The 14,089-nt window shown below is 36.5% G+C and overlaps 1 long non-coding RNA gene across 1 annotated transcript; it reads left to right on the forward strand.

Moving 5' to 3' along the window:
- Window positions 1–149: 149 nt before the first annotated feature.
- LOC145997019 (uncharacterized) lies at window positions 150–10,947 on the forward strand. Its single transcript, XR_014442847.1, has 3 exons — window positions 150–335; window positions 4,500–4,664; window positions 10,122–10,947. It is a non-coding gene; the product is annotated as an uncharacterized LOC145997019 (long non-coding RNA).
- Window positions 10,948–14,089: the final 3,142 nt, after the last annotated feature.

Here is a 14,089-nt window from a genome sequence, read left to right on the forward strand (position 1 = left end):
GTGAATGAAAATTGTGCCGTCAGAATGTGGCAACACTGGAATTCACCTGTTATATTGTAATTAAACAAGGTATGTAGAATAGTTGTCACAACAAAAGTAAATACTAATAATGTGTTTCGTCTCTCATGAGGCACGTTCTATAACTTGGACACGAAATGATGTATTAAGATATGGTAAGAATGGATGGCTACCAGATGTCGCGCTTTTCTACTATTACTGATTTAATGATGCAAAAGAGGAGTGGACAGAAATTAGTTGGTGCCTCAATTTGGGTTGAAATCTTAGTGAGTTGGCCATACTGAGCAAGGAACATGGTTGCAATCATGGCTGATAATGTAAGCACTGTCCCAGCATTTTCATAGTTAGGTTTTACGATTCTGCAAGTTACATTTTCTTACTTAATAAGTTAAGCCTGATTATTATCATTTTAACACATTAGTAATTATTTAAAATATCAATGTATGTTATAAATATTTAAAGTGTTGGCTGCCGATGAATGCTGTACTCCCTCAAGTGACAATTTCAATGTTTTACGTAATATAAAATCAATTATTGAGATTTGAAAACCATAATATGTCAAACATGCTGCACTCACACAAACAATTATCCTTGCGTGGACACATGTATCATTGGTTGTTCAATAGCATTAACAACACTACTAACCTTACATAAATGTAAAATTACTGTCATCAACAGCAGCATGACTTTATAAATAATATCTATTACTTCAATAACACATCTCCACAAACTAATAACATCACAAAAATGTTCATATTAAAAACATTCTTTGTAAACAATTAGAATTTTCACATTCTCATGGATGTATGGATTATCACCAGCACTGTAAGTTCTTTTAGAGTGCACGTCAAATCTCCTGCATATGGCGATAGCCAATAGCAGCGCACTGCAGCGGTGCCATGTCGAAATCTCACACTGAAAATAGGCAGCGTGGTTGAGCAAAATGCCTTGTCAACGAGAGCATGGCAACGCTGAACGTCTGTGATTCGCTGGTGCTGTTAAGCCATTCAAGGCCATATGCAGGAGATTTGACACCCACTCTAAGCATGCAAAGCTTGTCCCAGGTGAAATTTTTACAATTGTAGTGTATCATATTAATTTAAAATATGGAGAACATGTACCTTGTCATATAATAAATGCTGTTACAACGTTAATAATGAACTACGGACACGGTGAGCAAGCTAATGTATTAATATTTGGATGTTACAAAGGTGCAGACCTTGCCAACATAGAGCACCAATCACTGTTCAAAATGGCCACCTCTGGCCTTCACACAGGCCCGAAGTCTCTGAGGCCAGTCATCGATTGCAGCACGGAAGGTCTCGAGGGGAAAGTCCGCCATTGCCTTCACAAGAGAACGCTTGAGACTTGCAAGGTTTGGATGCCTCTTCCTACAGACCATGCCCTCCAAAATGGACCACAATCTGTAGTCCAATGGGCTGAGGTTGGGGCTGCTGGTGGGCCAATCAGCCGGAGCAATGAAATCAGGCACATTCCTCTGAAGCCACTCCTGTGTGGTCTTTGTCTTGTGCGCTGGTGCCGAGTCCTGCTGGAAGCTCCACAGCTCATTGTTGAACATGGTGCGGGTCAACAATTTCACAAGTTGCTCCAACACTGTCGCTTGGTACACTTTTGCAGATGTTTTCACACCATGTTCACAAAAGAGAAGATCAGTTGTGCCATTGTTCAAAACCCCCACCAAACCATCACTAAGGCAGGATGATGTCCTCTGACAATCCGTGGCGTGTTTTCATGAGCTTCCTGGGATGTCGAGGCATAAACACGGTCGTTTTGACGATTGTAACACTCTTCAATCGTGAAGATTTTTTCATCCATGAAAAGGATCATCCTGTGTCCACCATTTGCATAATGCTGAAGGAGTATTTTTGTTTTCTGCTCCCTCTGGACCTTAAGCTGTGGAGTGATAAGCGCGGAGTCCTAGGTCACTTCGGAACACACACGACATCAACATTTTTGAAATGTTCAGCTCTCGAACCATAACTGCTTGTTTCCTGACAGGATTTCGTTGAATCCGCGCTGCCACTGCTTTCACAAGCTTCTGGCTTCTCACGCTGCGAGGTCTACCTTTCCTGGGGCGGTCCTCAATTGCCCCTGTGTCACAGTATCTGTTGACGGTCCGATGCACGAACATCCTGCTGGTATTCAGCTTTTTCAGGGTGTTGAAATTGTCCGATGGTGATTTTCAACCTTTGTGCAGTGCGATTACTGCCACTGCCACATGGTTCTCGTATACACCCCACTCTATTCGACTCGCACTGAAATTCACCTTTCTGCTACCACAGCTAAACAAACAATGATACTGGATGTTGTTTGATCCAACATTGCGGGGTTATCTTGCCAACCAGTGTTGCCATCCCTGTCTAAAGTTTGTTACAGAATTTATGATATGACTAGGTATACTACAATAACAACAAATAAAGCCATGTATATGTAAAATAAATTAAATTTGTTATGTCTACTGTAGCTTTTTAACTTCCTTAATATTGCCTTGGTGTTCACAATCAGCTTCATTTTAAAACCTGCACACTGAGTAGGCCTGCCGACTTTAAAGAATGAAATTCTGGAGAGAGCTACAAATGAGTAGCGTATCCCAATCATGACACCTACAACAATTAGTAGGGGGTTTTCTGTGGTGACCACATGTCACGTTGTAACTGGTTCAATGATCTCTGGTGGGAGTGAGGCCGGCAGATGGTAGGTAGGCACTGGCACTCACGGGCTTGTACACCACGGGTTTTAACTATTTTTATGTTAAATGTATTTGTACATAATTATGAAAACATATTGTATCTTTATAAAATAATTAGTTTTCCATTCAGTAAAAAATGTACAAAATCTGCCTAAGGAGATCTGGAGGCCAGATAGTGTAAATTTTTAATGAAGTACCAGTTCTTTTAAAAATGCTAATTTATCACTAGGCTGCATTTCAATGGGTCAATATCTAGCTAAATCAGTAGTTTTGACCTTTGTGATATTATTCATGAAAATATAATTTGAAATATTATGGAATTACAGATTGTAGAATTCATGATGCGAAAGAGGAGTAGATGGAAATTAGTTGGTGATGCAATTTTTGTTGAAAAGTTACTGATTTGGCATTGCTGAGGGCAAAGAGCATGTTACATTTTCTCACTTCTTATGTTGAGCCTGCAAAATATCACCATTTTAACACTTTAGTAGATGTATCTCTCCCTGTCCCTGTCTCTCTCTCTCTCTCTCTCTCTGTGTGTGTAAAGAATTTATGTTTCAAATATTTAAAGCATTATAGGGTTATAAAAAACATGAAAGAATCCATTTTCAGTTTCGAAAACCTGTCTAGTTGGGAAATCACCCAACCAGTTATGGTCAGCATGACGAACCCCCAGTCATTGTCATAGGTTTCCAGGACCGGTTACACTACTCATTCGTAGCTTCCCAATTTCCTCATGATGGTGGGTGGTTTCTGGTCCCATATCAGGCTGAAATCTCAGAAAAAGTTGTTACGCTCCCTCCCAGTACTCAACCCTGCACATGTAGCCGGAGCCCAAAGCATGATGCCTTAGACCACATGTGCGAAGAGCACATGTAACATTGGATGTTCTAATAGCATTAACAACACTCCTAACCTTACCTAAACGTAAAATTACTGTCATCAACAGCAGCATGATATGATAAATAATATCAGTTACTTCGATGACACATCTCCACAAACTGGCCTCCCTGATGGTGCAGTGGTAGCGTTGTAGCCTTGTAATCAAGGGGTCCCAGGTTCGATACCCGGTGGAGGCACATAGTGGTTCGGATCCCACTTTAAACTGTATATCCAGTCCGGATTAGCCTTACTGTACACAAAGTGGACTTAAAACACCAAATCAACAATCAACATCATCTCCACAAACTAAATACAACACAAAAATGTTCATTTTAAAAACATTCTTTGTAAATTTTAAATTTTCCACATTCTCTGGGATGAATCTCCAGCACTAAGTTGTTTTAAGCATGCAAACCTTGTCCCAGGTGAAAATTTTACAATTGTAGTGTGTTATATTAATTGAAAATATAGAGAACATGCATACTACAATAATAAAATGAAATGGACCTTTCAAATGTACTTAGTAATTGTTGTAGGTTTTTGTGTGAAATTAGCCCTCTGCCATAGTCAAAAGCTACCCTTGCCCATTTTTTTTATGATAATGTTTGCTAAAGCTAGAACTATATGCTTTTTAAATGCTATACCCTATGTATGAAGCTGATGTAGTGTTTGGTTGATGCTATCTATAATTGCACAAAGTTGTTACACCTTTAATTTGGGTTACAGCATACCAATGGATGCTCAAAATTTATGTTTCATTTTTCCAAACTTTATATTGGTATAATTTCATTTTTTTTAATAAAAGACAACCATAAATCATAGAGCTATGTTGATAATCCAAAAATAATTTCACTGTGTGTAATCTCAAATTCCTTTTGTTTTTTTTCAGCAGCCAATACATTTTTTTCTCAGAGTTTCGGACAGTGAGGAAGAAATTAAACTTTATTTCCTTGAAACATATGGCATTCCATGCAAGGTAAGGAGGTGGTGGGCTCAATACTAAGAAACTGGTGAGGCAACCTTGTGAAGAGGAACAGAAGTCATGTCAGTCAAGGTATTGCATAGCATGTATGCAATAGCTTTCATACTTAACTCTGCTAATATATTTTACAGGGTGGCTACTCACCGGAAATTCCTTGAATTCCGGGAATTATGCGTGAATTATTGGCTCTGAGAATTATGCGTGAATTCTACTTGAATTTTTCTCCGTAGACGTGAAAAATTACAACTTTTATTAATCCAAATCCTACTCAAATTATACATGTATTTATAAATGCCCTGAGGCAAGTTTTTCAAAGTTGAGCTTCTCTCAGTCCATTTACTTTGTTACTGTCCTTTCCAGAACAATCTGACAGATGAAAGATTATTGCAAGATATCTTGAGTTTGACAATTAACAAATTTTTGTAGATTAGTACATCTCGTAACATCTGAGACTTGTGTTTGTAGATATATTTTGAGTCTGATTATGTGAAATTGTAAACAGTTGCGCAACCACAGGGGAAGGGGGGGGAGGAGGGCATTGCTCCCCAGCCTTGGACGGAAACGAATTCTAGGGGGGCAAACATTGACAGCCAAGTGAACCTGCAGTGGGCAATTACCGCCCACAACTTCAAATTTTAGGCAAATAAAAATACTTTTGTAATTATTTTTTTTGCTCGCTTCGCTTGCAACTCCTACTTTTCTTGGTCTTATGAAGTTCATAACCATAGCTAGAGGGCGGCGGGAGTCGTTCCTGGCTGCCATGCGATCTAAATGAAAAAAGTTGTAAAATTGATTGATTGATTTGTGGTTTTAAGTCCACTTTATGCACAGAAAGGGTGATCGGGATGGGACTGGACCTACAGTTTAAAGTGGGATCCGAACCACTGAGCCATGTGCTTCCACTGGGTATCGAACCCGAGACCCCTTGATCGCAAGGTGATGATGTTATCACTACACCATCGGGGAGGCACAAACGTTGTAAAAGAGAGAATGCATTTGTGTCTCGTGAAATTATTTGCACCCTATTAAATCATTATTGATTTCAGCTTGCAAAAAATTGGATCCAAAAATTTTCTCGGTCGCTTCGCTCGCAATATATGGTTGTTTTCTGTAATGTATTGTATTGTAAATTACCAGACAGAGAAATAAGACTTGTCTTAGTTGATTTTGTTTTAAATGCATGAACAATTGTTTGGAGGAAAAGGAGCGTGCAGATTTGGAAGACAATTTATGTAATTTTTGTTGTTGGTTTATTGTGAGATGGATGAATTGGTTGTGTAATGTATTTAAATAATATATGTTGTATATAATATGTAGTAAAGAAACTGAATACGTACACAATTTAGTGTCCACGTCGATCCATGTTGCACATGTGTGAAACATATATCGTGCATGAAAGTTATACATGTTAATGTAAAAAAATTATATTTGGAATGCATTTATCAAGCATTTTCTGTCTTTCAAAAATAGTTTGTGTACTTGTTATCCATTATTAATATGAAATGGAACGTGTTGAAAAAATGATTCAAATCATTTGTTCGAACACAAGAGCTTTAGCACCAACTTCTCCCCCTTTTTGTATAATTTACGAGGATAACATCTTTGATACTACTACTACTACTATTACTAATAATAATAATAGTGTTGGTCCAGGGTTCGAATCCCGGCTTGGGCATGGATAATTGTGAGTGTCCATTCATCAATTTCATCATATCACTCATCCCCATCTTCACAAATTATCCAAAAGTGGCACAAGAAGTGAAGTAAAATAAAGCAAATCAATAATAATAACAATATTAACAATGTTATAATAACATTATTATTAACACTATTATTATTAGTAGTAGTATTAGTACATTTATCCTTGTACTTGTCCCCCCCAGACAAAAATTCGTGGTTGCACTTTTGATTGTAAATAGAAACTCAGCACCTTAAATTAAATATTTCAATTATATTACGTATACCATTTAATTGAATTAGAATTTTTGGATGTTGGAATCATATAGATCATTTATACAATTACGATATTTGTGTGTGAATGTTGAGAGGCGGTAGGTAATATGTAAGGTTGAAATAGAGAAAACATCTGCTTGATTTTTTGGAAAGTTCGCCTTGAAAACCGGGAATTATACTTGAATTTTATCATGGTCCTAGAGTAGCCACCCTGTTTTACATTTCCAGTTGTTCCTTTAACAATAAGGGTGCATCATTTTCTGCATTAAACAAATACATTAGCACATAATTTAATTCGTTGTGCCTTCTGTAACCTTTTCAATCATTGTTCATATCACCATTTTGCCTTTTTGCCTTGATGTTCAAAATCAGGCTTAGTTTTTAAAACTTGCATGCTGAATAGGTGTGTGAACTTCAGCCTGATTTGTTTACTGCATAGTTGATAAGCCAGGCTTTCCTCCTCCTCCCAACTGGCGAGTCAACAAGTAACAGCTGTACCCCTGAGTTTGAACCGTCAAACATCGAAAGCCCACGGGTGACTGGTAGGCCTTGCAAGCTTCCAAGACCCATCTACATCAAACGCTCATTCTGGTCTCCAGATACATGAGTATTGCAGTCACTGTTGCCAACTTTTAGATTCTAAACTGTTCAAGGAGAACTTGAAATGTTCATCATGTTTATCAATTTCAAATTGCAGAGATTTATCCCATGGTAGAAAACATTTGCATTACTGACACCTGTAGCTGAGTATGAAGCAAGTTTTGCAAAAAGTGCCATCATAAAAACATTTTTGGAACATTGTGTGGCTGGTGGTTGTTCTACATTAAACTATTTTTCAAAGAACTTTGAAAACTGTTGCTACAGATTTTCTCTCTGGTGTAATTTTGCAAATTCGATATCCGAATTAGTTCAAGATATTTCCTCTAAGTCACAAAGAAGGCTTCTTTTGTTTTCATAAATTTCTTTCTGAAGAGAATTTTAGCCTCAATTTAGGTGAAATGCAGTACTTTTTCAACTATTACATTTCTGACATCATGTGATGCTGAAAACTAAAGCACCGGGGCCCATAAAATGCATAATGAAAACAGTATTTAAAGGTTTTTGCATATTGCCATCTATTTCAACAAATCATCATTCGCTCACATTGTTGCAAGTTATCTCTTTCTACAGACCGAAAAGGAAAGACTCCGTCTGAAAAGGACTTCGCACCCGAAGTGGGGTGGGAGGAAATATTGGATTGTTGTGGAAGATTGTTGAATGTAGATGGAGGGATAGAATGTTTGGGTTGCAAACAATAGCTGCAGAAAAACTGTATAGGAATAAGTGAGGAAGAGTAGAAAGAACACGAAACTGACATTGGTAAAGACTTTTTCTGTGAACGATGCAAGAATCGAGTTGAGAAAGAACCTGCCGTTGGAGTAAAAATAACGGAAAAAGAACAGGGTGGTTTGAAAGAAAGTGACGAATTTGGTTGTCAAGTTGACGTTGGTCGGGGAAAGGAAAATGATGTCTTGAATTCAATTTTGTCATTTATGGAACAGAGTAGGCTAGCGCAGGAGAACTTATGCCTAAAATGGGAAGAAAATAAGGAACAAGATAGGCTGAAATGGGAAGAAAATAAGGAACAGGATAGATTGAAATGGGATTATACGAGAAAATGGAACAAGATAGGTTAGAACGGAGACAGAAAGAGGAAAAAGATAGGCTCGTGCAGGAAGACTTATAAAGAAAATTGGATCAGAAACAGGAACAGCATAAATTGGAACTCAAGGAAATAATAAATGCTTCCATGCAGAAAATAAATGACAAGATGGAGGGAAGACTAGGCATTTTGAAAGTGGAAATCACTAGGATAGAAGAAATGGAGGACATTATAAAGGAAAATAAAGTATCATGTCAATTTGACGCCGTGATAGATGAAGTAAAAGATTATTGTAATGAGGTCCGTGAGAACAACGAAAAGACAGATGATAATTCTGGTCAAGTACAAGTGCATATAGAAAATGAACAAAAAGAGACAGATTGGAAAGTACAGGCTCATAGAGGATCGAGTGTGCGTGTTGGGAATGAAAAGGCAACAAGTTGAAGATGAGTCACTCGGAATACAGCAATCTCATGAAGTAATAAGTAAAGAAGAACATTTTCATGGAAAATCTCAGAAAAATTATCTGTGCCCTAAAGTTAAATAATGTATAACTGTAGACATGGCGATACCGGAAATGACTCTGATCAGTAAAAGGAAAGTAAAGAAAATGAAGAAAAAGTAACAAATCTTAAGAATATCAGCGCAGAAAGATCAGACAAGTATGAAAAAGATGAAACAAGAAAAGAGCAATGCATTCATCTGATGAGCGTGAAAGAAAGGAGTCAGGAAAGAATAGAAGAAAGTCTCATAGTGAAGAAAATATACTAATGGACAACCGGAAACGAAAAGAAAATACGTTAAGGATAAGAGAAAATACAAATAGTTTTGGCAGACTATTAGTTTCTCTACCTGAAGAATGTTGGAAGAAGAGGAAGAAAAATGAAAAGCAGAGAAAAGGAAAAAGAGGCATGATAGTGACGACGAACAGAGAGATCTTTAGAAATGGAAGAAACAACTAAGACTGATAATTCTAAGAAGAAGAGATATTCTGAATTGTGGATTGATAATGTGTTTCTAAAGTTTGTATATTTTGGTAAAATATCAAAGTTTCCATGTAGCTTGATAGAAATGTTGATATCACTGATTTGTGTAGGTTTTTTGATAAAAGAGTGGAAATTGTTAAATGTAAATAAGTATTTTTAGAGTTGTGTATATACTACGAAATGCTGAGTATTTGAAAAAAAAAAAGTTCTTTAATGTCAGTTGTTTTAAGTACAGGTTATGTGAAACTTGTTATAAAAAGTGAAATTCACTTTGCTGTCATTCTCATTTTGTTTTGTAATAGTAATGTATTGTGCAAGGACCACTCTGGCAAGTGGTGAATGGGCTCTTACTTTTTAAATCCATTTTTGTACCCAATCAATTTACCACTGAAAGATAAAAAAAAAAATCAATTTTGGGGTTACAGGGTAATGCATCAACCTAATCATCAAAATTTTGTCAGACTTCAAAGCCCTAGTTATATATTAACCCTGTCCTCAAAATGTCATTTTAAACTACCAACTTGGCAGCTTTAGTCATGGACACTGCCACCTTGTAACGATTCCATTGAAAGTCAATGTATTCATTACAAGCCGGCAGTGTGTGTGACTACAATACAAAATATGTTTTCATATTTTGTAAGAAAATAACTTAAATGACATTGAAAAAACTATAGCCTGTCACATTAAGTTTCTAGCAAAAAAGAAAAGTTCATTACATTGAAGAAAAAAAGTCATTTTTATGCTCATTCCCTCTACCTTAATGTCTTTGCATTGTGTATGTTTATTTAAAAAGTAAAAGGGGAAGGGCATAAACAAAAACAAATTTCTTCCTTAAAAGAGTAATAATTTACAATTCAACATTAAGACATTTTCAAAAATTCACATTTCTGAATTTCAATCTTTAATTATGTATAAAATGACACATAATTGTGAATTTCTTTCTTCCAGGTATGGGACATCCAAGGAGGCATGTTCAAGAAAAACAGTTCCTCAACTGCTTTAATTAGTTCAGATGCCCTAATTAGTACCATTCAAGGAACCTAGATTCAACCACCACCAGCAGAGAACTAGAGTTTTTTCCATGTTAACCCAGCTTTGTACAAAAAATAAATTGATCATGATGCTCATCATGTCACCCCTCATCTTCAGCAGTGATCAAGAGAGGCCCAACTCCACACCCACTTCAAGCCACAAGGGGAGAACTTCATTTGATGCCAACAAAAAAATAATGAAAATTGTTATGTAACCTCTGTAACATGCTAATAATGGAAAAGTACTCATGCTATTTTCAAATACACAGTTGCCAATGACGTGGATTCTTGCATGATATCCTCTCACATGTGTAATATTTTGATTATTAATCAATACACATTTTAAATGTTTTATTTTCATATCCTTGTACCGGAGACTTTTTATTAATTTTTTGGACTTAGTAAACAGGTACGGCCAGTCAGTAAAATTGCACACAATTTTTTATTCATATATTATCTTCTAAAATAAAAAATTCAATATAATTCCTCATTTACACACAGTAGGTAAGCGACTTCCTTATCTATTTTCATCCACCAAATCTTTGTGCTTTGCCTTCTTCTTGTTCTTACATTCATTGTAATGCATCTCTCAATTGCATTTGCCATTTTGAAAGTAGTCTCCTCACTAACGTGCAAGAAACAAAACACCTTATTAAAATAATTTCTACATACTGCGGTACTCTAAAAATGTTCAACAATTTATCTTTTCTATGTAAACTTTCACACTAATCACCAAAATATATGACAAGGGCTCAAAAGTTGATGACCTGAAAATAAAACCTTGATCTAAAAAAAAATGCTAATGTTGTAGTTTTACTTCAAAATGCTTTCTATAGAAACCATTCTTTAGTTTCCATTCTCACTAATTATACTTTAAAATCACACATTAATAGTGCCCAACAAAATAAACTTATATATATGAAACTCAAGCTGATGTTTTGAGTGCTATACAAAACTTAGGTATCCTATTAGTGAAATTTAATTTTTTATTACAAACCTTGAAAAAAATTTCATTTCATTCCCCTTCAAAATTCTCTCAACATGTTTAAGGGTTAATGCAGACAAATATGTAAAAACCATCCAAATACTACATATAAGTTTTACAGTCTTTGCCACAAGAACTCGGCCATTCCAAAAAAAATACCATATTTACTATTTATGTATCCGGAATAACAAGAAGAAAAAAATATGTATCATTGAAAATGGTTTTGTTGTTTCTCATAGAGCACTTTGTCCATTCCGATTGAGGTATCTCGAAAACATGCATTTTGAATGAATCAATCACTTCTGGCGTCGAAAATCGTTGACCACGTAGCTTATTCTTCACGTACGGGAACAAAAAGAAATCATTGGGTGCTAAATCAGGGTTATACGGCGGATGACCATTCAATTCAATGTTTTCATTGAAACTGGGTTGTTTGGACCGATGTGTGACAACTTTCATTGTCATGGTGAAGAATGATCCTGCGTTGCTGGTTGTTTTTTCTGATTTCCCCAAAGGCTTCTGGCAAACAAATGGTTGTGTACCATTCAGAATTGACGGTTCTACGATTCTCTAGTGGCACTGTAGCCACATGACCATTTTCCCCCAAAAAACAGGCGACCATTTGCTTCGAAGTGCTTCTTGCACGAACAACTTTTGTTGGGTTTGGCTCATCTTGGAACACCCACACCGTCGACTGCTGTTTGCTTTCGGGCTCATATGCATAGATCCAAGATTCGTCACCTGTGTAGATGTTATACATGGCTTTTGAAGCACCACAATTGTATTTTGTGAGTGTTTGTTTGCACCAATCGACACGAGCCTTTTTTTGAGCGATTGTCAAATTATGCGGGATCGAACGTGAACAAATCTTCTTCACGGGTAAATGTTCATGCAATATCTTATGCTAGTCATACTAATGCCCAGGGATGCCTCAATCTCACGATGTGTCACATGGCGATCTTGCATTATCAGTTCTTGCACAGCATCAGTTTTCTGGCAAAACAACCGATTTCGGACGGCCTTCTTTAGATTCGTCCATGAGCGAACGACGGCCACGATTGAATTCACTAAACCACTGATATACAGTGTTTTTAGTTGGTGCTTCATCGCCTAAAGTCGAAGTGAGTTGATCGATGCACTGTTGTTGAGATAATCCACGTCGAAAGTCGTAGAAAAGCATTGCTCAAAAATGTTCTCGAGTTAATTCAATTGTTGGCCTCCGATGAAATGTTCAAGTCTGTGTAACAAACAAAAATAGCATCCGTAAGCACAACATTCTGGGTACATACCATGGAAATGTCTAACTTTACAATGGATATATTAGATGTTAGCTAGAAACATTAGTGTTGCCAGTTCTGGATACATAAATAGCAACCTATGTATAATACACATCCTGGTTTTCCATGGGTAAAAAATATATCTCTTACATAATTCACAATACAATCCAGTTTCAATAAATGGCTTCCTTAGTTGTACGCCGTAAAGCTGTTGCTATGTGAACCAAGAGGAGAATATCCTCTTGTGTGATAAGATTATAGTAGTGTTTCACGGGTTAAGTAAACTTTACTATGATGTTGTGTGTACTATGCCGTCAGTATGTCTGTGGTGTGTTTGATTGATAAGATTATAGTAGCAGGTCAGGGCATGAATAAACCTCAGTATGACGTTGCATGCATGTCACCACAATGTCTGGATCGAGGAGAGGTTTTGACATCACTGTGTGGATGAACTTTCGTAGTGACTTCAAGCCGTCTGGGAGTTTCGATGCAAGTTCCAGCAAGTTTTGTTTGGACTGTGACGTAGTTGATAATGGGAATGGTGAGGTTGCCATAGACATGGGTTGAGCATCAGTTCTTTACAAGTCGCAGACGGAGTCAATTGGTCTTTTGTATTTGGTGTTTTATTCACAATGAATTGTGCATCGATGGGAAGAACCGAGAAATGCGTTGGAACTTTTAGCGAAGCTCTCGTACTGTACGACATTGTAGGATAGCGAAAATGAATATCATCCCTGTTCACATGGTGAATTTCCGCTGCAATACAATTAACGTATTTGCAAAATAAATTATTATTATTATTAATGCCTGTAAAATAATGGATTAATCGAGATGCTATTTTAAGTCCACTTGATGCACAGTAAGACTAATTGGGTTGATTTTAATTTCAAGTAAAGAAAGAAAAAAAGAGTGTGTGTGAGAGAGAGAGAGCAACTGCAACACGTGGGGCCACTTCGTATTTGCGTTAACGATCTAATTTCATGAGTAAATGTACAGTGCTCAATTTGCATACAGTTCGCATGCATCATGGAAAAGACTCATAACCGTCTCACAGCTCCGTTCTCATCTGCAGTTGGACAACAAAAACCTGTACTTTCGTCTTATAAATTCTCAGAAACTAACATGTAAGAAACATAAAATTTGAAGGCAGTAACAATATATATGTTTAAAAATACTGATTTTACCTAACTTTGTTAATTACATCATAGTATATTCCGGCAAATTATAAATAAAATAAACCTATTTCTTTGGTATTTGTACTATAGTCAAGGAAAATGTAAACCTGGCTAGTAGTTGGTGCGTTCATAGTAATTCTGAGTTTTAGCATTATTTGCCTGTAACCGGATATAAATATCACTTGTTAATCTCGCCAAAAACAGACTCTTTAACCTCAATTTTGAAAGCTAACCGAGTTATAGTTTCTATAGTGGTAAAATACATCAAGTCTGTAAAATTTTTGGAAATAGTGTCTCCTTCTTTGTCCATCCGTACCAAAAGTGTCCTAAAGTGTTTCAATATATTTTTTTAATATAACTAACTTTTCAAGAAAAGAATACCTTGTGTCTTGATAGATTTGTTGGTATAGCGTTAGGCTTTTAACCATTTTGGTTACCATTTTTTAAT

Source organism: Lepisma saccharinum, chromosome 13, assembly GCF_977018435.1.
Source record: "Lepisma saccharinum chromosome 13, izLepSacc3.1, whole genome shotgun sequence".
Lineage (NCBI taxonomy): Eukaryota > Metazoa > Arthropoda > Insecta > Zygentoma > Lepismatidae > Lepisma > Lepisma saccharinum.